The sequence below is a fragment of the Physeter macrocephalus genome, chromosome 20 (genome assembly GCF_002837175.3).
Source record: "Physeter macrocephalus isolate SW-GA chromosome 20, ASM283717v5, whole genome shotgun sequence".
In the NCBI taxonomy this organism is placed as follows: Eukaryota; Metazoa; Chordata; class Mammalia; order Artiodactyla; family Physeteridae; genus Physeter; species Physeter macrocephalus.
Window position 1 is genome coordinate 114,445,168 of NC_041233.1, and position 22,359 is coordinate 114,467,526.

The 22,359-nt window shown below is 53.3% G+C and overlaps 1 protein-coding gene and 1 long non-coding RNA gene across 15 annotated transcripts in view; one reads left to right on the forward strand and one right to left on the reverse strand.

The window, feature by feature from the left end:
- Positions 1 to 22,359, forward strand: part of MCPH1 (microcephalin 1) — a 236,587-nt gene that overhangs the window by 211,936 nt on the left and 2,292 nt on the right. The gene's annotated exons all lie outside the window — the stretch shown is intronic.
- Positions 1,972 to 22,359, reverse strand: part of LOC114484503 (uncharacterized) — a 147,899-nt gene continuing 127,511 nt past the window's right edge. For 3 of the 13 annotated variants that reach the window (XR_008616124.1, XR_008616127.1, XR_008616128.1), the window contains 8 exons: positions 15,072 to 17,538; positions 10,330 to 11,669; positions 8,767 to 8,967; positions 8,433 to 8,647; positions 8,042 to 8,126; positions 6,111 to 6,211; positions 3,846 to 3,918; positions 1,972 to 3,054 (listed from right to left, as the gene is read on the reverse strand). This is a non-coding gene — a long non-coding RNA (uncharacterized lncRNA). Of the gene's footprint in view, positions 3,055 to 3,628; positions 3,758 to 3,845; positions 4,300 to 6,110; positions 7,928 to 8,041; positions 8,127 to 8,432; positions 8,648 to 8,766; positions 8,968 to 10,329; positions 11,670 to 15,071; positions 17,539 to 22,359 lie in introns of all 13 variants that reach the window. The other 10 variants (XR_008616125.1, XR_008616133.1, XR_008616131.1 and 7 more) reach the window with 10 other exon arrangements.

Below are 22,359 nucleotides of genomic sequence, written 5' to 3' on the forward strand. Positions count from 1 at the left end.
CACTTCGTCCCAGCTTACCCTTCCCCCTCCCCGTGTCCTCAAGTCCATTCTCTGCATCTTCGTCTTTATTCCTGTCCTGCCCCTAGGTTCATCAGAACCATTTTCTTTTTAGGTTCCATATATATGCGTTAGCATACGGTATTTGTTTTTCTCCTTCTGACTTACTGCACTCTGTATGACAGACTCCAGGTCTATCCACCTCACTACAAATAACTCAGTTTCGTTCCTTTTTATGGCTGAGTAATATTCCACTGTATATACGTGCCACATCTTCTTTATCCATTCGTCTGTCCGTGGACACTTAGTTTGCTTCCATGTCCTGGCTGTTGTAAATAGAGCTGCAGTGAACATTGTGCTACATGACTCTTAGAATGATGGTTTTCTCAGGGTCTATGCCCAGTAGTGGGACTGCTGGCTCGTATGGTAGTTCTGTTTTTAGAAGAACCTGCCCTTTCTGACGTATCCTCTGCAGATTCTGTTCCGGACTCCTAGACCACCAAACCCCTCAGCGGAGGATCTGCTCCAGCAGCCCCGGCCCGCGCTCTGCCGGCCCGCGCTCTGCTCCGCTGTCCCGCCTCCCTGCCCTCCGTGTCTCTCCCCCCGACCCCTGGGATGCGCGGCCTCCTCTCGGTGCTTCTCCATTTCCTGCTCCTCCAGGCTGGCTGAAGGCCCTGCCGCCCGCTGGGACTCTGCCCGGGCTCCCGCCCACCCTGAGCGCTGCCCTTGCTTGGGATCCTTTCTGTCTGGCCGCCGCTGCCCGGACGCCCCCGGGGGGTGAGCCAGCCTGGCTTCCCTAACTACAGGGGAAAGCGAGTCTGACTCGGAAGCAGGGAGACGGCGCCGCGGCGTCGGCCCAGTAAGAGGTGACGCTGGCCGCTCTTGGAGCTGCAGCACAGCCCCGAGAACGTCCCGTCCGCGTGCATTTGAAGGCTTCCCGACGGCGCGGTGGGACGGGCAAGGCGGCCTCACGCTGCCGGCCTGGGTGCCCGGGAGGGTGGACCGGCCAGAGCTGAGCTGGAGGAGGCGCGGGTGGCGGCCCGAGCGAGGAGCAGAGGCCGGGCCGCGGTCTGCGGCCTCCAGGGCCCCGAAGAGAAGGCAGCCGGGCCCGGGGTCTGCAGGCCGGCGGGGCGCCCTCCGCGCGCGGCGGCTGCTCGAGTCACCGAGGGTGGCCGAGCGCGGGGAGAGCAGGAGCGAGCCCGGGGCCCGCGCTTGCTGGGCAGCGTCGGAAGGAGGCCGAGACGCAGCGGGCCGCAGCCGCCGGGAAGCGGACGGAAACCCAGGGCTGGCGTGTCCCGGAAGCGAGCGGACGAGCGGCCTCGGAGAGCTGCCGGGGCGCCAGCGGCACGAGGCCCTGCGGCGGAGACGGCCTCGCGGCTGGCCGTGTGGACCACGCGCCGCGGGGGGCCGCGGAGGGGCCGCGGGGGCCGCTCAGGGGGCCGGCGCGACGTCCGCGTCCCGGGCTGCAGGGCCGAGGTGTGCGCGCAGCCGGCCAGGAGAGGGACGGAGGGAAGGGACAGCGGCTGCATCAAGGGGCGGGCGTGGACTCCGACGGGGTGGCTGTCCTCCAGCCACGCTGCTGCAGGGCAGGGTCAGCTGGCGGCGGGGCCTAACCGGGGCTGTGCTTTGACCGCGTTCGGGGGTGAAAGCTGGCGTCACAGGGGCTGATTACAGCCACTGACCACGGACGTGAAGCCTTGGGTCGGGGGGAGAGGGCACCACGGGGTGGCCGTGAGACGGCAGTGGCTGCCGGAGGGACGGGGCCGTGCGCCCGGGCGGGAGGGGAGTCCGCAGCGCCCGGGGCTGAGGCCCGGGTGAGGGGCCCTGGACAAGGTCGCCAGGAAAGAGGGCTCCTAGGAACTGAGAGGACGGGAGAGGTCATGGAGGTGACAGGGAGCCCGGAAACAAAAGGTCCGAAGTGAGAGGTTCCGAGCTGGGTCGGGGGTGGGGGGGTGGTCTGGAAGCTGCAGAGAAGCAAGGACAGGTTTACATGGAAAATTGTGGGGATTTAAGCAGCATTTTAGGGATCATTATGTTTTCCTCATTTGAAGACCTTGTCTTTATTTATTTTTATGGGACTGACTTAGGCAAATATCAGAATAGTTAAAGGTGTGTTCCATTTGTTTCCTTAGCTTTGTAAAAATTTCGCAGGGCCACAGCCGGACATCATTTGTTCTTTCTCTGGCACAGGCAGCTCACTTTCCCTGTGATCTATTCAGTCCCCCTGATGTGGTCAAGTTTAGGCACTGACATTTTTATTATTTTTTTTTTAATTTTTATTTTTGTCGGCATTGGGTCTTCATTGCAGTGTGCGGGCTTCTCACTGTGATGGCTTCTCCTGTTGCAGAGCACGGGCTCTCTAGACATGCGGGCTTCAGTAGTTGTGGCTCGTGGGCTCTAGAGCGCAGGCTCAGTAGTTGTGGCGCACGGGCTTAGTTGCTCCGTGGCATGTGGGATCTTCCCGGACCAGGGCTCGAACCCGCGTCCCCTGCACTGGCAGGCGGATTCTCAGCCACTGCGCCACCAGGGAGTGACATTTTTAGAAGGTGAAACTTCTAACTATATTTTGTGTTTCCAAACAGTTGCCTTTGGGTCTACCTTTTTCTACTTTGAAACAGCACTAGGATCTGTGCTCCGAGATGTGTCCTCCAGAGCTAGCGGTTTCACTGGGGCCGAGCCGATTGCCTGGGGGAGCTACAGTGAGAGCCACTCAGGTCACTGTTTCAGAGATTTGCCTTCTGGGTGGGTGTCAGAGAGGAGCCCCATGTGTTCCCATGGTCTCGTGCCGCCTCCCCTTCTCTGCCCGCCCCCCCGCCGAGAGGAAGACCAGCTTCTCACACTGGAGGGTTTGCAGGGAGGAGCGGGGCGCTCCGACAGCCCCTGCCGCTGGTCCAGTGCCAGCTGCGGCCCTGTGGGTACCTCCTTCCGGGCAGGGGCAGCAGACTCACCGCACTGCAGGCCTAAGGCCCAGGTGTCCAGCCGGCTTTATGAAGGATGAAAGTGGGTTTGATCTCTGTTAGACACCTGTGTCTGTCTCTCTCCCGGCTGGTGTTGAACCTGGGGTGCGGGGAGAGAGAGGCGTTATTTCTTGGAACCTTTAGAACCTCAACAGCTGAGCATCCCTACACACGCGTGCATGGCCCGTCAACCCCACGTGGTAATAGGAAGCTCGGAACAGGTTCGCTGCATCTAGAATCCATGCCCGTCCCCCGCCCCGCGCCCTGCCCGACTTCGTTTCTTGCTGAAATCACTGCAGTCCTTTCCTTGGCGTCTCCCGTCTCTGACCTCAGCCCCGCTGTGCCGCCTGCAGCGTGATCTTCCTAACGTCTGGCTTTCGTGCCCTGATCTGCCCGCGGTTCTCGTGGCTCCCCGTAAACTAGACGTCGTGCAGTAGAATCACGAGCCGTCTGGTGCCTGCTCACTCAGCCTCATCACCTTGGTACAGACTTAACAGGCTTTTAACAGTGAGCTTTTGTCACGGTGGCCCCCCGCCAGGCCCTTGGTCCCGTGCACTTCACCCCCCAGCGACCTGGGGCTGTTCGTGCCAGCGTGTGCGACCCCAGACACCCCCGCCCCACGCGCCCCTCCCTGAGCACATATCCTCCTGTCCCATCTCCAAATCACATGCCACCTCCGGGAAGCCTGCCCGGCTCTCGTTTCCCATCCCACGAGGTGACGTGTCCTGTCCTGCTGTGATTTCTAGGAAGTCCTGGGGAAGCAGACACTGTGTCCTTACGTTGCTGTATCCTGGTAACGTAGCCTGACACTCAGACAAACGAATAAACAGGTTACGACGTCGACCCAGCCCTGACTGTAGGGTAGCGGGCGGCGGTTCCAGGATTTTGTACCTTAGGCAGTGCAGGCGAGCTCTGCTGCGACGCCGGATAAGGAACTTCGTCTCCTGGGCCTCGGGTCCCTCGTCTGTAAAGGCGAGGCGAGCCGTGGCTGAGGCCACCTCCAGGATCCTTCCCGGCACTCGCGGCCCCTGCTGTCTTCTGTGACAGCCCCCCAGCCAGAAGGTACCCGCTTGAGCTAAAGCGTCCACCGTGGCTCGTGGTCCGGCTCTGCCCCCTCTCTCCTCCCGGGCCCTCTCATGTGCATCTCTGGGCTCCGCAATAAAGTGCAAAGGCCACATGGGACACGGGTGCAGCTGTCCTCACACCGAGGGGACGCTTCACCGGCCCAGCCTCCGGCCTGGACCCTGCGTCGGAGCCTGGCACTACGTGTGCTCCATGGGAGCGGGTGAGCCCCGTCCTCTGGGGTGGGCATCTTCAGCTCTCTTAACCACGCAGTCGCCTTTCTCTTATTGACAAGCATAAAGGAAAAGATCATAGAATCACCCTCCCGCGCGACGCGTCTCCTCCGGCGGGCGTCCTCTTCTGCCTGGCCCGCCCCGCCCCTCCTTGACTCAGCTGTGTTCACAAGGGTTCTCGAGAACCAGGACCAGTCGGGGAGACAGATACACGGATACGCAGGAGGAGACTGATTACAGCAGCGGGCTCGCATGGTTCCGGGGGCTGAGAACTCTGCAGCCCGGAGAACCAGGAAGGTTCAGGCCAGGTCCCAAGGCCCGATGCCAGGAGCTCCGATGGCCCAGCTCAAGCAGAGAGAACAAATTCGCCCTTCCCTTGCCTTTTTGTTCTGTTTAGACCCTCAAAGGCTTGGAAGTTTCAGAGACACCCTCACATGCACACCCAGAAATCGTTTCACCAGCCCTCTGGGCATCCCCGAGCCCCGCCCCGCCAAGCTGACACATTAACTATCACATCAGTCACGCGTTTTCTCTCCCTCGAAACCTCTGCAGCCACAGCAGCTACAAGTGCCCTATCGACTGTCGTCACTGCGAGCCTGGCCTCTCTGCACCGCTACGATTATGGCCCCTGGTATGTGCTGAGTTCCGGTAAGCGGACCAGTCTGGGCTTGATAGGATTTTAGAGCAGTGCCCTTCAGAAAAGCCTCCACAGACGAAGCACTTAAATTGTCCTTGAAAGAAAAATGGGATGTAGACAAACATAGTGCTAGAAAAGTATACTTTTTAACTGTTATTCTGTCTTTTAAGTTAACCGTAACAATTGAGTCTTTTCGGTGTACAGATGCGTTGTAACATACGTAGACTTGTATAACCACGCTAACTAAGCACGGGGAATCGAAAAGCACCAAAAGGCACGAATCAGAGAGTGCTGCGGCGTATTTGGCCAATCAGAACCACACCCCATGGTGCGGTGCCAGCCCCGTCCTCATGTCACGGTTGCCAGAACGTGGGAGAGTGCGTCTTAGCTCTGAAGAGGTGTGGCGTCACTTCACAGATGGGTATTCCTGTCCCTCTGTTGCCACAAGGAGCAGAGATCATGTGAAGTTCTGGGAAGGGCCGGGGCTTTGGGGCCTGACCCCTCAATTCTGTGGTGTGTGAGCTCAGGCAAAACAGAAAAAGCCAACCTCCCTGAGCTGCGGGTCCCAAACACGGGAAGTAGTTTGCCATGAGAATTCCACAGTGAAGGATGTGTACCTCCTTTTCCCCATATGGCTCGTAACCACCAGCGGAAACTAACACTCGAGGTGCGCTCTACCCAGAGGGAAAAGCAGAATCGCTAGTGAACTCTAACACCCACGTCCGGAGTAAATGAACCATCATCGCCCTCCCCCGTTTGGGGTTCAGGGCGGGGATACGTCTGGGTCGGGGATGAACACCCGGGGGTCGCTGGAGCTAGAAGCACAGGGTCGGCGGGGGGCGGTTCCACGCAGCTTTGCTCTGTAAACAGTGTGGTCCCCCTTGACTGACTTCTGCGTGAATAGGCTGGAAGGTTCTGAGCTAACCTATTAAGTCAGTATAGCTTTTTTAATGAAGACACAAGTGCAAAGGCTGTGGCCTTTGCCACAAAGAGCCAGTGGCTCTTTGGCCTTAACTGAGACCCTTTAGTAGTGGTCCTGGTCCTCTACAACCAAGGGCTCAAACGAAGATCTCATGACAGAGAGAGGCGTCTGCCTCCTACCAGCCGCCTCCTTGTCATATATGTACACATGCATCCACACACACATCTGTGTAATGATCATCTTATGCCACCGTTCACAGAGAAAAGTGGCAACTCCACCCCAAATTCACCCAGACTACTGACCTGTCCTGTTATTCTGGAGGCTCCTTTAGTCCAGAGCTGTCAGTAAATTCCACTTAATCCTCTTTTCTTCCGTGATCTCCCTTAAACAAGCATCCTGGGCTCTGTAGGGAAAGAGTTGCGCTTCCCTGGAAAACCCTACTTCTTAGCCCGTGCACCCCACACCATCCCCAGGTTATCTGATTCCAGCTTTCATTGCCTTTGAGCTGTTTCACAACCCTAGGCCGTAAAGACCTACTGGCAGTGCACACGATTCTTGTCTGTGGGCTAGAAGTGAATTCTGTCTGGTGAAGGGAATATCCCCCTACCCCACGGAAAAGCCAATATTTTGGTCCATTTGCAACTTCATTTCAGTATTTCTAATCTATAAATGTGTTATCTGTTTCTCCTTTGAACCAGTATAGCGTCTGTCAGAGTTAAATAAAATGAACACATCTTAAATGTTCATTTTACACTGATATGAGTTATGATTTTTTAAAATTGTCTTTTCATCATTTTTAGCCAGAACCTTCCAAGTCAACATGGATAAACCTGGTTATCTCTGAGGTCACCTTAGAAGGAAACAATAACACACCACCATCCACCACCCTGTAATAATGCCCGCATGCCCCGCCCAGACTCCTTTTTCTGGCAGTTGGTGGAGGGTGTGTGTGTGTTGAAAAGTTTGAAATGAAATGAGGATTTAGAGCAAATGGCCATGAATTGTTGTACCAAAAGGCTTGCAGTGAAAGCAGGCCTGTCGGGGGGAAGCTGGATGGAGGCACATGTCAGAGGGCCTTGTAGAGCTTTCTCGGCCACTCTGTTAACCTGTGCTGCTTGCAGCCTCACAATTCTCATTTTTTACAACGTACCCGTGGGGACGGAATGATGCTTTGCTAGACAGGAAAGTTGACTGCCTCAGTCAGAACCCTTAAGGCAATGTCAAGGGCAGTAGCAAAGCAATTTTATGCTCTGTGCCTTCAGAGCGGAGCGTGGGCTGCACTAGTACATCTGAGGCCCATCGATCACGAGGACCCAGGAAGCAAAAGCGCGGGGACTGAGGATAATAAAGGAAGTATTGGGGGAGTATCCCATACTTAAACTCATTTCGGTAAGCGGAAGGTTTTAACTAAAGCTCAGCAATAAGAAGAATCAGGTGTCCTATTATATTTATTAAAAAACCTGCCAATCATCTCTCTTTCTATGGCAATGAACTCCTATACACACATGTCCTTATATACATCGGGGAGTGTATTTGGAGCATAAATTGCCAAATTTAATTTTAAGTCAACTGAATCTTGATTAAACTTCCCCAGAAATTATTTTACTTAGGATTGGAAAGTCAGCATGCACCTAGTCTCGATTATTTTGAGTGAAGAATCAGATCCTTGTAATTCTTTGCTTCCTCTGATTTCAAGCTGAATAAATAAATAAAGGGAAGCATTTTCATTTATTGACTTTTGCAGTACGTGCTTTAAACTGAGGTCGGGGACTGCGTCTTAATCAGCTTTGCTTCCTGGCACTTTGCACGTGCCTGGTAGACAGCAAGTGTTCAATAAGTGTGGGCGGAGAAGCAGGAAGAATCAAATTAGCTTCGGAAGGCACATTCTAAACCTGAGAAAGGCGCACTTACGTCCTTCTGCTGGGTTAAAAACAGGCTTGAGCTACTGCTTTTCTGTATACCAAGATCTATCCTTGATTAGGAAAAACTGTCTCCCAAGTATGTGTGTGTGTGTGTTGTACAGAATCTGGAAAAATACACAGCAAACCCTCACCTCTGGCAAGGGGCGGGGTCATGAGAACTGCAGCATTTGGTTGCTTGGGCTTCTGCAAACAAAAACCTCAACAAAGAGTAGCTTGAAAGTCAAGATTTTTTTTTTTTTCCTGACATTACAAGGACAAAAGGAGGACAATTCCTGGTTTGGTCAGGCCAGTGACTTAGAAGCATTTGTTACCTAGGATCCAGGCCTTCCCCTCTTCCCACTCGGTTGTTCTCAGGGTGTCCGGGGTCCTCGGGTGGCTTCAGGAATTCTGGGTGTCCTTTGTCAACAGGACAAAGTTGCTTATGTTAGTAGGTGAGGAAAAACTGCCCCCACCGGGCTCACTCTCAGGTCCCATCGGCCGGGGTCGGGTCCAGCCCACGCTTGACCCTGTCCTTCGAAAGGGAAAGGGGGTCCCTGTGGTTGGCTTGGACCCAGCCTGAGTCTTCCCCTTGGGCTGGGGATGGACCCCTATCTCGAACACACGGCCCTGCAGAGGTCAGCACCCAGAAAACCACCATGCCTTGCCGTTAGGGAGGAAAAGACAGCAGTGGGTTTGAGTAGCAGAAAGCCCAGGAGCGCTCACCTTACTGTACTCCTTTCTGTACCGTCTCGGTTACCGACCTCCGCAGCTGGTTTTTAGGGTGCGTGACTGCATCCAACTTTAGTAAGATTCTCTATCCCCCGCTTCAGGGCAGGGCGGCCCAGGGATTCACTGAGTTTACGGACGGTGGGTTTCTCCTTGCAGCTCGAGTCACGTTTAACCAAAGCAGATCTCTTCTGCCTCGGTGTTGTCTTCGCCTGCGAAAATGAAAGGAATAACCCTTTCCACTCCCTGCGTCTCAGGGATGTTGGGAGTAACTGACAGGGTGAACGAAGGTACCCCACGGGGGAGAACGGTCATTTGTCCTGTTAGGTACCCAAGTCGAAGGGAAGCTGTGAAATGTATCAAAGCTTATGGCAAAACTCAAGGCTGGGGTGAGAAGAGAGAAGGAGTCCACGGCCTTGTCTATCCAGTCAGCTCCCCTGATGCTGCAGTGGGGTCTTGGGGGCTTGTTGTTGTTGCTGATGTCGCCGTTACAGTACGATCGTCGTCTTCCAAAGGAGAGGAGCGTGGAAACCTAGGAGGGGGACAGTTTCTTCTGCCTCGGACTTCGTCGGCGCGGAGGCGGAGGAGCACCTTCGTCGCTGCCTGCGCAGCCCCCCCGCCAGCCCCTCTGCCACGCTAGCCCCCCGCTGTCCTCCGGGGAACGGGCACTCCCTCCAGCCCCCGCCAGCCCCTCTGCCACGCTAGCCCCCCGCTGTCCTCCGGGGAACGGGCACTCCCTCCAGCCCCCGCCAGCCCCTCTGCCACGCTAGCCCCCCGCTGTCCTCCGGGGAACGGGCACTCCCTCCAGCCCCCGCCAGCCCCTCTGCCACGCTAGCCCCCCGCTGTCCTCCGGGGAACGGGCACTCCCTCCAGCCCCCGCCAGCCCCTCTGCCACGCTAGCCCCCCGCTGTCCTCCGGGGAACGGGCACTCCCTCCAGCCCCCGCCAGCCCCTCTGCCACGCTAGCCCCCCGCTGTCCTCCGGGGAACGGGCACTCCCTCCAGCCCCCGCCAGCCCCTCTGCCACGCTAGCCCCCCGCTGTCCTCCGGGGAACGGGCACTCCCTCCAGCCCCCGCCAGCCCCTCTGCCACGCTAGCCCCCCGCTGTCCTCCGGGGAACGGGCACTCCCTCCAGCCCCCGCCAGCCCCTCTGCCACGCTAGCCCCCCGCTGTCCTCCGGGGAACGGGCACTCCCTCCAGCCCCCGCCAGCCCCTCTGCCACGCTAGCCCCCCGCTGTCCTCCGGGGAACGGGCACTCCCTCCAGCCCCCGCCAGCCCCTCTGCCACGCTAGCCCCCCGCTGTCCTCCGGGGAACGGGCACTCCCTCCAGCCCCCGCCAGCCCCTCTGCCACGCTAGCCCCCCGCTGTCCTCCGGGGAACGGGCACTCCCTCCAGCCCCCGCCAGCCCCTCTGCCACGCTAGCCCCCCGCTGTCCTCCGGGGAACGGGCACTCCCTCCAGCCCCCGCCAGCCCCTCTGCCACGCTAGCCCCCCGCTGTCCTCCGGGGAACGGGCACTCCCTCCAGCCCCCGCCAGCCCCTCTGCCACGCTAGCCCCCCGCTGTCCTCCGGGGAACGGGCACTCCCTCCAGCCCCCGCCAGCCCCTCTGCCACGCTAGCCCCCCGCTGTCCTCCGGGGAACGGGCACTCCCTCCAGCCCCCGCCAGCCCCTCTGCCACGCTAGCCCCCCGCTGTCCTCCGGGGAACGGGCACTCCCTCCAGCCCCCGCCAGCCCCTCTGCCACGCTAGCCCCCCGCTGTCCTCCGGGGAACGGGCACTCCCTCCAGCCCCCGCCAGCCCCTCTGCCACGCTAGCCCCCCGCTGTCCTCCGGGGAACGGGCACTCCCTCCAGCCCCCACCCCTCTGAGAGGCACCCCTTCACCCCTTTCCCCACAGACCTCCCGTCAAAATCCTTAGTTTCTCTGAGCCGCCGATCTCAGGTGTTCGGTTCTGTCCTCAGGGAAACATCGGGTTAAAGCTCTCAGGTGTGGATGGCAGATAACGGGCAGCATGTCCCAGAGGGCATTTGCACATAGAGAAGTCTTTATGAACCTGGCGTCAGTGACCCGAGCGTTCAGAACAGCGGGGCCTCCCCCCGTCCCTCTGGCCAGCCGCCGACGTGACTTTATCGGCACAGAAGGGCGGGCAGTGTAAGGCGCCGTCTCTGAACCCCGTCCCAAGGTCTCCACGCACTCATCCCCCCTCCATCAGGGCGCATCCCTCCCCGACCTGGCCTGTCAGGGCACAGCTAGGACTTCTGCTCTGTGCTTTGCCATTTACACCCTTGACACCAGGAGGCTGGATCCACAGCCGTCCGGGGCTGTGGCGTCACTTGCTCCGGGAACCCTGAGCCCGGGGCGAAGGCTGCTGTCCCGGTGCCCGGGGCACTTGTGTCCGGCGAGACCCCTGCCTCCACGTTCCTCTGGGTTACCCAGAACGCAGAGGCCGTTTCTCCTCCCTCAGCTGAACAGGTGATTACTTTTCAACAATTTGGGTTAGAATTTGCAGTAATTCCAAGGCCTTTTTTTTTTTTGGCCTGTAAATCCGTTTGCTTGGAGCTCTGCCTGCAGGCTGCGTCAGAAGACGTCACTGCTCATTATCTGTCCTTATCATTAAACGGCATCGTCTCCCCCGGATCCTCCGAATTCACCGAGAGTGTGCGACCTCACCTTCAGTTTGTTCTTCTTCTGAAAAAGGACGTGAGCCTTGCAGTCGGCCTGTTGTGAACAATGAACTGGCGTGGAGCACCCCGCCCCCCGCCTTTGCCCACAGCTCTGCCGCCAGGAGCGCCTCTCGCCCGCCGGGCGGTACCGGGGAGCCCTGTTTGCCGCTCCACCGACCACGTTCACCACCCCGGCCGGCGGCCCGCCCCGAGCCAAGCTGGGGGAGCTGATCGTGCCGTGTGGGGTTCGGGTCGCGCACACCCCTCGCCAGGCCAGCGTCTTCGTCGGACCCGTCCCGGGAAAGAAGGCGGCGACAGTCACGTACCTGTCGGAAAAGGTGGATCTTAGGTGGGAACCCACGCACAGGATGACCCTGTGTCCCGGGGGGGCTCGGGGGTGACAGGGAGGTGCCCTGTGATTGCAGTAGCCATTGGGGGTCCCCTTCAGAGCCTCTTGTGTGTTCCTGGCCACTGGAACAGGTTTCAGAGGGGAGCATCAGGCCCATGCCCCCTTGCACGCAGCTTGGGGGCCTCTGCCGGATATCTCAGTGTCCACGATTCTGCCTTAACAGGGTCCTGTAAAAAGAAAAAGACACTCCTGTGACTTTCGTCTGTCACAAGCCCACCTAGACATTCCCGCTTTTTACTGGCAGCCCAGGTGCAGCTCGCGGGGCAAAGGAAATCCTCTTAGACTTGTGCCACTTGACCTCCCGGCTCGTGTGAAAGACCCAGCCGACCCCGAGCTGCCCCAGCCGTGAGGCCACGGCACCGGCCTGGCCGCCCCCAGCTCCGGGGTCCTCCCCCCGCTCCGGGGTCCTCCCCCCGCGTGCCTGCCTCGCTCTGCGTCCGGGGTGTCAGCCCGCGCCGGCTGCCGGGACCTGCCACTGCCCCTCCCTTTCAGGCACTTCTCCTGATACTCGTTTGTCTGCGTGCTCAAAGCGGTACGTTTTAGCACAAAAGGACTGGGCTTTCATTTCTAAAAGCAAGTGTGGTGTGAATGGGACGTGTGTGTCTGGCGTCGATTCCGCTACGTTGTGCAAAACACGCCCCCTCGAGCCTGCAGGGGAGGAGGTGGTGCCAGATGAGCCCCGATTCCTGGGAGGCTGGAGGCCGACACCAGCAACAAGGGGCTTCGCCTGTTACCGCAGCTCTGGGGGCTGCAGGGGCGCAGGGGAGGCAGACTCGGGCAGCGTAAGTGATGTAGTTGAGCATGGTGGGGCGAACTTGGGTCTCCAGTGGGTTTGGATGAATGTACTAGTCGGCCTGGCTGCAGTTCGGTACCACAGACCACGGGGCTGAGACAGCAGGGAGGTATTCTCAGCCCTGGGGACCAGACGTCTGAGATCAACGTGTCCTCGGGGCTGCTTTCTCCGAGGCCTCGCTCCTGCTTGCAGGGGGCCGTCTTCTCCCTGTGTCTTCACGTGGCCTTCCCTCCACGTCCCCATCTCCTCTTATAAGGACACCAGTCACTGGATGAGGGCCCACCCTCATGACCTCAATTTAATTAGCTCTTTAAAGGCCCTTTTCCCAAACACAGTCCCATTCTGAGGTCCTGGGGGTTCGGGCTTCAACCTGTGGGCTGTGGGGGACACAGTTCAACCCGTGACATTGAATGAGCCCTGTTTCAGCACTTTGGTCAAGATCCTTACTCCTCAAGTGTGCTCGCCCTCTCTGCCTAGGTTTCTTTTTCAATCTTCCTATTTGCCTTCCTTGTCTCTAAATCCCAAACTTCTGGCTTTTCTCACCCCTTCCTAGACATTATCCTTTGACACATTAGCAGAGACCATGTTTGTCCAGGTTGCATTCGTTTATAATAACCACATTTTATGAATATCTTTTAAGTGACTGATGGTCATCCCTTGATATATTTTTAAAGTATGACAATCAAAACTCATTTTTTACTTTCTGGTGCAGAGTAATTTATCTTTTGCCTGGAAACTAATTTCAAAATACCTATGGTTTTAGCTACAGTCCAGAAGCCAAGAGATGCTGTTTACTCTTTTCTAAATGCCAAGAATATAGCCTTCAAAACATCCAATGTTCTGAAACAGAAGTTCTGGTTTTGGTGTTTAGAAAAGTGCATGTATCAAAATGACACCAACTAGAGACCAGAATTGTGCTTTAAAAAAGGAGCCTCGGGCTTCGCTGGTAGCGCAGTGGTTGAGAGTCCGCCTGCCGATGCGGGGGACGCGGGTTCGTGCCCCGGTCCGGGAAGATCCCACATGCCTCGGAGCGGCTGAGCCCGTGAGCCGTGGCCGCTGGGCCTGCGCGTCCGGAGCCTGTGCTCCGCAACGGGAGAGGCCACAGCAGTGAGAGGCCCGCGTACCGCAAAAAAAAAAAAGAAAAAAAAAAAGGCGCCTCATTCAGCTAACGGAACTGTGCACGTGATTGACGTCAACAGCCAGTCTTTCCAAAGTCTGCAATCGTGCACCGCGCGGAGGGCCGAAGCGGAGGTCTGCACTCTTATTATTTCCAGGTTGGGGAACTCAGCCGGCCCCTTCCTGGCCCTGGTGCATTTCTGTGCACGGACTGCGCACAAGTCAGCTGTCTGCCTGGTTCCTCCTGGGGTTTGGCCGCTTGACCCCCCTGATGGTGGGTTTTCAGGAGGCGAATGTCTACCTGCTTGAAGCCCAGGGTGTAATTTCCACAGGGCCCTTTGGAGTTCTTTGAGTCTCAGAGCTGGAACTGCAGACCTAGGTTTTTGTTTCTTTCCTCTCCCATAATTCATGTCCCGTTTCTGATTTGTCATTGATCACACCATCTACGTGTGCCCTTGGCAACTCCCAGGTCCTGCGCGTCCTGGGACCCTCAGCTCTCGGCATGGTGACGTCCTCACCTGTAACATCAGTCCTGCTGCCCCTTCCGCGCTGGGTCCTCCCCAGCCTTGTCCTGTGAGTGTTCAATACTTGAAAAATACACGTTCTATTAGTTTATATGCATCTCTCTCTGAATGGAGTTACGATACAATAGCTCCAGATTTCATTTTTCTGTCTCTACACATATGCACAGACCTACAAAACATACAATCTAGGGCATCACCTTTTCTGCCGCTAGCTTATTCTCTGACCAGACGCAAGACACCCGGGTCTCTCTGGACCTAATTGTACTTACTTCGTGTACAAGACAGAGTAGTAAACGCAATGATCTGAGGAGACGACACGGGGGTGCAAAATCTCTCCCATCTGCAGGGGGCAGTGTCCAGCACCGCCGGGCAACGGAACCCACTGACACGTAAAAAATCATTCCTGACCTTTTGCCAAAGCAGCATCGTCTCTCTTGGAGACTTTTATCCTTCCCATTAGCTTTCAGTACAGACACTTCCAGAGAATCTTTTATTGTCAAAATGTGAAATTAAAATTAGCAATAAAACCACTTCTAAATTAAAATTAAAACCATGTTAAAGCACCAGTTTAAAAGTCATTTTGTGATAACTTATGAAAAGCAGTACTCAGAATTTATCAACTAGAGTTGTTCCAACTAGAATGTCAGGTGCCGTGTGAGGTCAAATCCCTGAGAGCTCATTATTTTGTTCAAACTTTTTAAAATCTTGAACGTAGCTTGGTGTGCCCACTTTCAGATTTGTAATTTATCTTCCAAAATAAAGGTTCTAGGATTTTTTAGTACCTTTACACTTATTCCTATATTTTATGGGGTCTTTGTTTTTGCAGACCTAATAGAGTCACAGGGGATGGACGAGCAGGAGACTTTTTTGGCCATTAGAAACTCCCCCTTGGGGCCGGCGGGGGGAAATGTGGACACTTTCCCCGGGACCTCTGACATCCTAGCACTGTAACCTGCCGATAAAACTCTTCTCCCTTCGCTGTACCTTTAAAAACAATGACCCGATGGTTTTGAATATATTTTTAAAAACTGTTAAATGATCATTCTGCCGCCTGGTGTTGCTGGCCTAGAAGGTGTGAACTGAAGAATTCTCCCCCTAGGGCTCCACGCGTGAAACTTAAGCCACGTCTTACTCACTCGCTCCGAGGAGAAGCTCGCACACGCCGAGCCGCCTTCTAACGAAGCCACTGGACCAGTCCCGACTGTGTTCCCAGGGCATTCCCCAGAGTCTGTCTTCCCTGAAACAGCAGCACACTTAGGCCAGGATTCTTGATGACTCATTCACCCAGGAGGAGGAATGGCGATTTTTGAGAAGGACCACACTTGCGGCGCTTGAATATGTATGAAAATAAACGGGAAAACAAAAGTCAGATTTCCGGCACCGGGCAGCAAAATGTCACCTTCACCTGATGTTGGTAAAAGACGGCTTAAATTCGGAAGCACGTTCCAGTACTTTGGTTTCCCCCGCACGCCCACAGAGTATAGTTCCCATCTTACACATTAAGAGACCAAGACCCTGGGGTCTGAGGTACCCGCTGGCGCGGAGGGGCCCATGGGCATCCATCGCAGGTCAGCCGCCTGAGCTGTAACCATTTTTCACTCTTTTTATCCCCGCTGGTCTTATCACTGCAGGTTGGTTTGGCCTTTCTCAAAGGCACGTTTCCAGTCTCGGGCGCCCTTTTATTGTCTGGGCTACATTCAAGTGATAAAACATACATTTTATACTATTGTGGGAACATAACGTAATAGTCTCAACAGCCTTGCCAAAAAAAAAAAAAAAAAAAACAAAAAGTCTTGCCTCGGCATGACTTCCTTATAACTTATAAAAAAGCATTTGATTTGAACGTGTCCCCATGTCCGCGTTCTCGGGGGAAAGACCGCCGATAGCGCGTGGGCCTCGCGCACGCTGGCAGGATGGCCGCCTCCACCGAGGGCCGACTCGGGGCTGGCGCAGACCCACGCGCTCTGAACGGGGCGTCTGTTACAGCCCCAGGCCCTAGGGTTTCCTGATCACGGAGACACCGTCAGGGATCCTAGGAGCACCTCCTCTGTGTCCCAGGTTTGCGCTGTCGTTGCCCGTTAGGTTTACAGTGTTCAGCACCAACTGCCCAGGTGACGGAGCTCGTGCTGTGGACCGAGTCGGTCCTCACAGAGTCCTGCGCTGAAGTCCCATCCCCACGCTTTAGGCTGCGACTGTGTGTGCAGACGAGGCCTTTAAAGAGGTGACTAAAGTGGAATGAGGTCACAAGCGCGGCCCTGATCTAGGTGGACCGATGACCTTATAAGGGGAAGAGACACCAGGGATGCGCACACAGAGGAAGGACCTCGTGAGGACAGAGGAGGAGCGAGGCCTCGGGAGAAACCCGCCCGGCTGACGACCGGGAGAAAAGAACGTCTGTTGCTCAGGCCACACGATGGGCAGCGTGTGGTGACGGCAGCCCTGTCAGACTAAAGCTGCTCAAAATGAATTCCGAGATGGTCGACAGAAAACTACTCCTTTTGGACGTGAGCAAAGGGAGGGATGTGAACTCCTGGGCCAGAGCCACGCGGTGAACCGCAGACCCAGAGTTCCCGGTCGCCCGCCTCCCAGCCGAGAGTCTGCGTTTGTAAGGAGTCGGATCTCGTGCTGCTCGGTCACCGCACCTTCTCCTCGCTCGGGCACCCACCACCACGGCGGTTCTCAGGCTGCGCGTGACGGACCCCGACACCCCACAAGCTGGGCTGAGGTCAGCGTGCCCACGTCAAAGCACAGGCACAAGAAGCTTTCCCCAATCTGCAGGAAGAGGGAAAAGTCACTGGATTAAATTGCGTCTTTGTACTTTTTGAATCAATTTTTCTTAAACTGTGTTGCTTGAAGATGAATATGTAGCAAGAAATTAATACAGAGGAATGTAGGAGAAAGAAATGAGAAAGATAATGTCAAACATCAACAAAATTGAAGCAAAGAAAAAAATTTGAGAGAAAAAGTTCTTTGGGTGGGGGGCAGAGAGGAAAACGTAAAGTCAAAATTCTAGAAATAGTGAAAAAGAAAAGAGTCCAATGAACAAAACTAAGAATGAAATCGGGGCCACAGATACGGTACGGATATCTAAAAGTCATGAGCTCATGATGAATAACTTTATGCCAGTAAATTTGAAAATAGGCAAGACGGAGAATTTCTAGAAAAATGTTACCAAAATCGATTCAAGAACTAGAAAATCTAAACAGCTTCAACCATTAAAAAGAAAACTGGGGCCTCCCTGGTGGCGCAGTGGTTGCGCGTCCGCCTGCCGATGCAGGGGAACCGGGTTCGCGCCCCGGTCCGGGAGGATCCCACGTGCCGCGGAGCGGCTGGGCCCGTGAGCCATGGCCGCTGGGCCCGCGCGTCCGGAGCCTGTGCTCCGCAACGGGAGAGGCCACGGCAGTGAGAGGCCCGCGTACCGCAAAAAAAAAAAAAAAAGAAAACTGAATTGTAGTCTGAAGTCTGCCTCTCACCGCCTGTCATGAAAGTCGCCTGCAGAGTGATGTCAGCAGGATGGCAGACTGGGAAGCTCCAAGCCCTCGTCTCCCCACAGAAACACGGAAGAAACAAGCAGAAGCCGTCTGAACCGACTTTTCAGGAGCTCTGGGAAAAAAAACCAAAGGTTTACGGCCACCGGGCAAACGCCCAAGCAAGCAAAGCCATGTTTACAACAGTAGGAAAGTCCTGTGCCATTTTCTCACCCCGACAGTCTTGGTTTCCCAGTTCCCCTCCCTGAACAGAGACCTTATTTGCTCTCATCCGCCTGGGAGACCTGAAGGACTGACTCGCCCGTCTCTGTCTCGAGTGACCTGGACACGTGCAAGAAAAAAGGTGACCACCTCTCTTAAAAGCCACTTGGAAATAATAGTGGTTAGTGTCCGAAAACTATAAAGAACTCTTACAACTCAACAACAATAAAACCTGAGTAAAAAATGGGCAAAGGAGTTGATTAGAAGACCTTTCTCCAGTGACGACATTAGCACATGAAAAGATGTTCGTCATCATTCGAGAAATGCATATCAAAACCACAGCTATTATCAAAACAAACCGTGGAGAGAGTGGAACCTCGGGTGCTGCTGGCAGGAATGTAAAATGGCAGTTCCTCAAAAAATTAAAAAAAAAAACAAACTACCCTGTGACCTAGTAATTCCAATTCTAGATACATATCCAAAAGATTTGAAAGCAGGGACTCAAATATTTACACACCCGTGTTTACAGCAGTAGTGTTCACAACAGCTAAGAGGTAGAAGCAACCAAATGTTCATTAACAGATGAATGGATAACAAAATGTGATACATACATACAGTAGAATACCATCCAGCCCTAAAAAGGAAAGCTATTCTTCAACCTGCAACATTAATGAACCTTGAAAACATTATGTTAAAGTGAAATAAGCCAGTCACAAAAGGACAGATACTGTATGATTCCACTTTTATGAGTTCCCTAGAATAGGCAAATTCATAGAGAAATTATGATAGAGGTTCATCGCGTCTAAGGTGGGGGGATGGGAATGGGAAGTTACTGTTTAGTGGGTACAGAGATCGTGTTTGGGATTTTGAGAAAGTTCTGGAAATGAGCGGTCAGGGTTGCACAGCATTGTGAATGTACTTAATGCCACTGAACTGTACACTTCAAATGGCTTAAATGGTAAATTTTAGGTTATGTCTGTTTTACCACAAGAAAATCGTTTTTAAGACACCTCCCCCTAGATAGTTTTAACAGTAAATTTTACCAAACATTACATGTCACTGCATAGAAAAGCTATTCACCTCATTTTACGAGGCTAGCCCAAACTCGTTTGTGAATATGGATATAAAAATCCCAAATGAAATATTTGCAAATTAAATTTAGCAGTGTGTTGAGAAACATATAGTCAGGTAGGGTTTAACCAAAGAATGTAGAAATAAATATCATTCAATCTTTTTTCCTAATCCATTGATTTTTCTCAGTAGATGTTAAAAAGCATTAGAGAAACTCCAATACCCACTCGTGATAAAAACAAAAAACTTTTCATCAACTAGGAATAAGAGCACTTTCTTAACATGATGAAGGGTATCTATAAAAAACCTACAACATACATTTAACAGTGAAAATCTTAGTTTAAGGTTTAAGTCAGGTACAAAATACATATGGCTATTACCCTTATGTCTCAACAGTGTTCTAGAGTTCCTAGTCAAGGGGATAAAATAAGAAACACAAAGGAAGGATCAGAATTAGAAAGGAAGGGACAAATCATTTTATTTGCCTACAATATAGTTGTGTATCTAGAGAAGTCTAAGAGAATCATTGTAACCAATTCAGCAAGATTGGTCTTTATTTATGATCCACTTACTAAAATCATTAGTATTCCGATGCCCAGTAGTAAACATAAAATGTAACAGAAATATAGTGAACTCAAAGCTAGCCCTGTAATATCATTTCACTCATGTTTCTTGGGTGGAAAGGAAAAGTTGGCATGCTGGGAATAAACTAGACTGTCTTGTCTAAGACACAGTGCAAATTCGTGCTAGAGCCTTGGCAAAGTATCAGATATGTGAAAGTCTCCAGCCCAATATCAGAGCAGAAAAAAAATGTTGAGAACTGCTATTTCCTTCAGGTATTCTGCATGGCATCGGGTCATTCATTCATTTACTCAGTGTGTATTGAGCCTCTCTCAAAAGGGTACAGCCCTCTTCCCGTGGGACCTGCATTCGAAAGGTGGACATTTCTTTTAAATCCTGACGGTGATAAATGCTATGAAGAAAACAGGGTATGAGTATGGAGAGAGGCATTGAGGTGGGCTCCTTACCGAGGAGCCGTGTTTGAGCTGAGCTCTGAATGTGGCCCAGAGGCATGAGCTCGTGTGGAGCTAAGGGAACAGTTAGGGTCAAGGATGAGAGGTGGACAGAGGCAGTGGGTCTAGAGCACAGAGCGATGGGGGGGAAGGCAGCAGGGCCTGGACTACGCAAGGCCTGGCGGACAGTAGTCAGAGGTGTGGTTTTTGTTCTAAGAATAAATAGAAGTCAAAGGATTTCGAGAAGGGGAAATGGGCTCTAGGACATATTTTTAAATAGGAGCAGAGAGAGTGATCTTAGGCTCTTGCAGTGACTCAGGTGATAAACGATGGCGGTTAGGACCAGGGTACTATCGATGGAGATGGTGTGAAGCTGTTTTAGTATGTTAAATAAAAACTCTGGGGCTTCCCTGGTGGCGCAGTGGTTGGGGGTCCGCCTGCCGACGCAGGGGACACGGGTTCGCGCCCCGGTCCGGGAGGATCCCACGTGCCGCGGAGCGGCTGGGCCCGTGAGCCGTGGCTGCTGAGCCTGCGCGTCCGGAGCCTGTGCTCCGCAACGTGAGAGGCCGCAACAGTGAGAGGCCCGCGTACCGCAAAAAAAAAACAAAAAACAAACAAAAAAAACTCTGGAGCCAATTGCACTTGCTGGCAGATTGGACACTGTGCTGTGTTAGGAAAGAGAATAGAAGATGAGTCCTCGACTTGGGTTCCGAGCCCCCGGGAGAACGGTGAGGCTCCGTGAAGAAGCAGAGAAGGGACTGGTTTATTCAGAAGAGGAATCAACGTGCAGAGGGAGAAAGACTTGCTCGGTGTGGGTCCAGAGAGAAGTACCGGCCAGGCTCAGCATCAGAAATGACTTCAGGAACATTCGGCGTCTGCTGGGGGACCCTCGCTCTGCAGAGTAGTCAAGGTGACCCCTTATGCGTGGATATCTGGCTACACAGATACTGAGGTTTCCCAGCCCTAAAATTCATAGCTCACTTTGTTAAGTCAAGATAAAGCTCCCGGCAGGGCCCTGAGGGTCCCCGAACTCTGCACACAGGACCGTTAGCCACAGCTGGCTGTTGGCAATTGGAGTCTTAGTTCAATAAAGCGACTTGCCTGTCCCACTATTTAAAAAAAAAAAAAAAAAAGCATTGGTGGCATGTTGATTCCACATCCCAACCACACAGAAGCATGGCCAGTGAACTTTAACGTGTGCAGATACGTGTGCCAAGACCCGCTGAATAACTTTGTTAAAAAAACAAACAAACAAAACCTGGGGTTTTTTCTCTCCAATTTAAATTTCATGGGAGCTGCTCGTGTACTATTTGTCTCCCTTTCCTCTGGCTGGGACGGGCATTGCTCTAACATCTGTCTCGTGGTCATGTTTTATGGGGTGTTTGAGGATCGTGCACCTGACGTGACACTGGAATTTGGGGACGTACGTGGCTGTCTTCAGATGCCAAATGAACTTGGATAGAAATCACTCTCCGTGCGTGTGTTTACAGCTGGGAACTTGGAGCTGAGAGGGGCTCCCTGGACACAGCTGTCCTGGCTCTCAGCTATTACTCAGTTCTCAAGTGTTCTGGTCCCACTCTGCACAGCACCACGTGCGGGGGGTTAATTCCTCAGGCAGCACCATCGAAGAGGTGGGAGGGGCCAGCCACAGGCTTTGTTGTGGCTTCTGTTTTATCTGAATTTAAAAGTGGATCCTTCTCCAGCCAGTCTTTTTTCCCCACCACGATGGATGGATGGATGGATGGATGGATGGATGGATGGATAGATACGTACAGTGATGCTTGATTTCATGGTCAAAGAATTCAAATAATAGAGAAATACACAAAGACCCAAAATCTTACTACCCTTCCCTAAAGTAACGACACTAAAGATTGAACTGTGTGTTTCAGATTTAACACGTATTTACATAGAAATAAATGTATATAAACCTATGCACTGAGGGTTTGTTTTCTATAAAAGGAGGATCACATATCGTTCATGAGTTTTCATCCCAACTCTGTGTCTAGAAGATCCTTCCATTTTAACACAGACAGTAACCTCATTCTTTTTAACCATTGGAGGTGCTGTGATTAATTTACACACTCCTTACAATTAGACATTTGGGGTTATTTCCACTGCTTCTGCTTCTGTAAATTCTGTGTGTGTGTCTCTGTGTGTTGTCTGTGTGTGTGTGTTCTAATTGGAATGATTTGAATTCAATTTTAAGAGACTGTCTTGAGCTACAATTAGTGTGGCCCAGTCCCAGGCGGGAGTATTTCTGTAAAATAGATTCGTAGAAGAGGAATTACTGAGCCCTAGGGTGTGTGTGCCTTAAACCTTGATCCACACAGCTGTACCAGCTTACAGTCTTACTAACAGTACCTGGATATTCCCGTTCCCCAGACCCTCACCAGTACCAGACGTTACCCACATTTTCAATATTCGGTGATCTCATTACTTAATGTATATGCCGTAATTACTCAGTTACGCATGAGTACCTAGAGGGGGGATTCACAGGTCATGAACGGCCTATTCTTATCTCTTGCCTGTTTTTACATTGGGCTGTTTCTCTTTTCCACATTGTTTTACAGCATATTTGTATAGTATGGACTCTAACCTTCTGTGATAAATATAAGATCCTCTCTGTCTCTTATGTTTGTTTATGGTGTTTT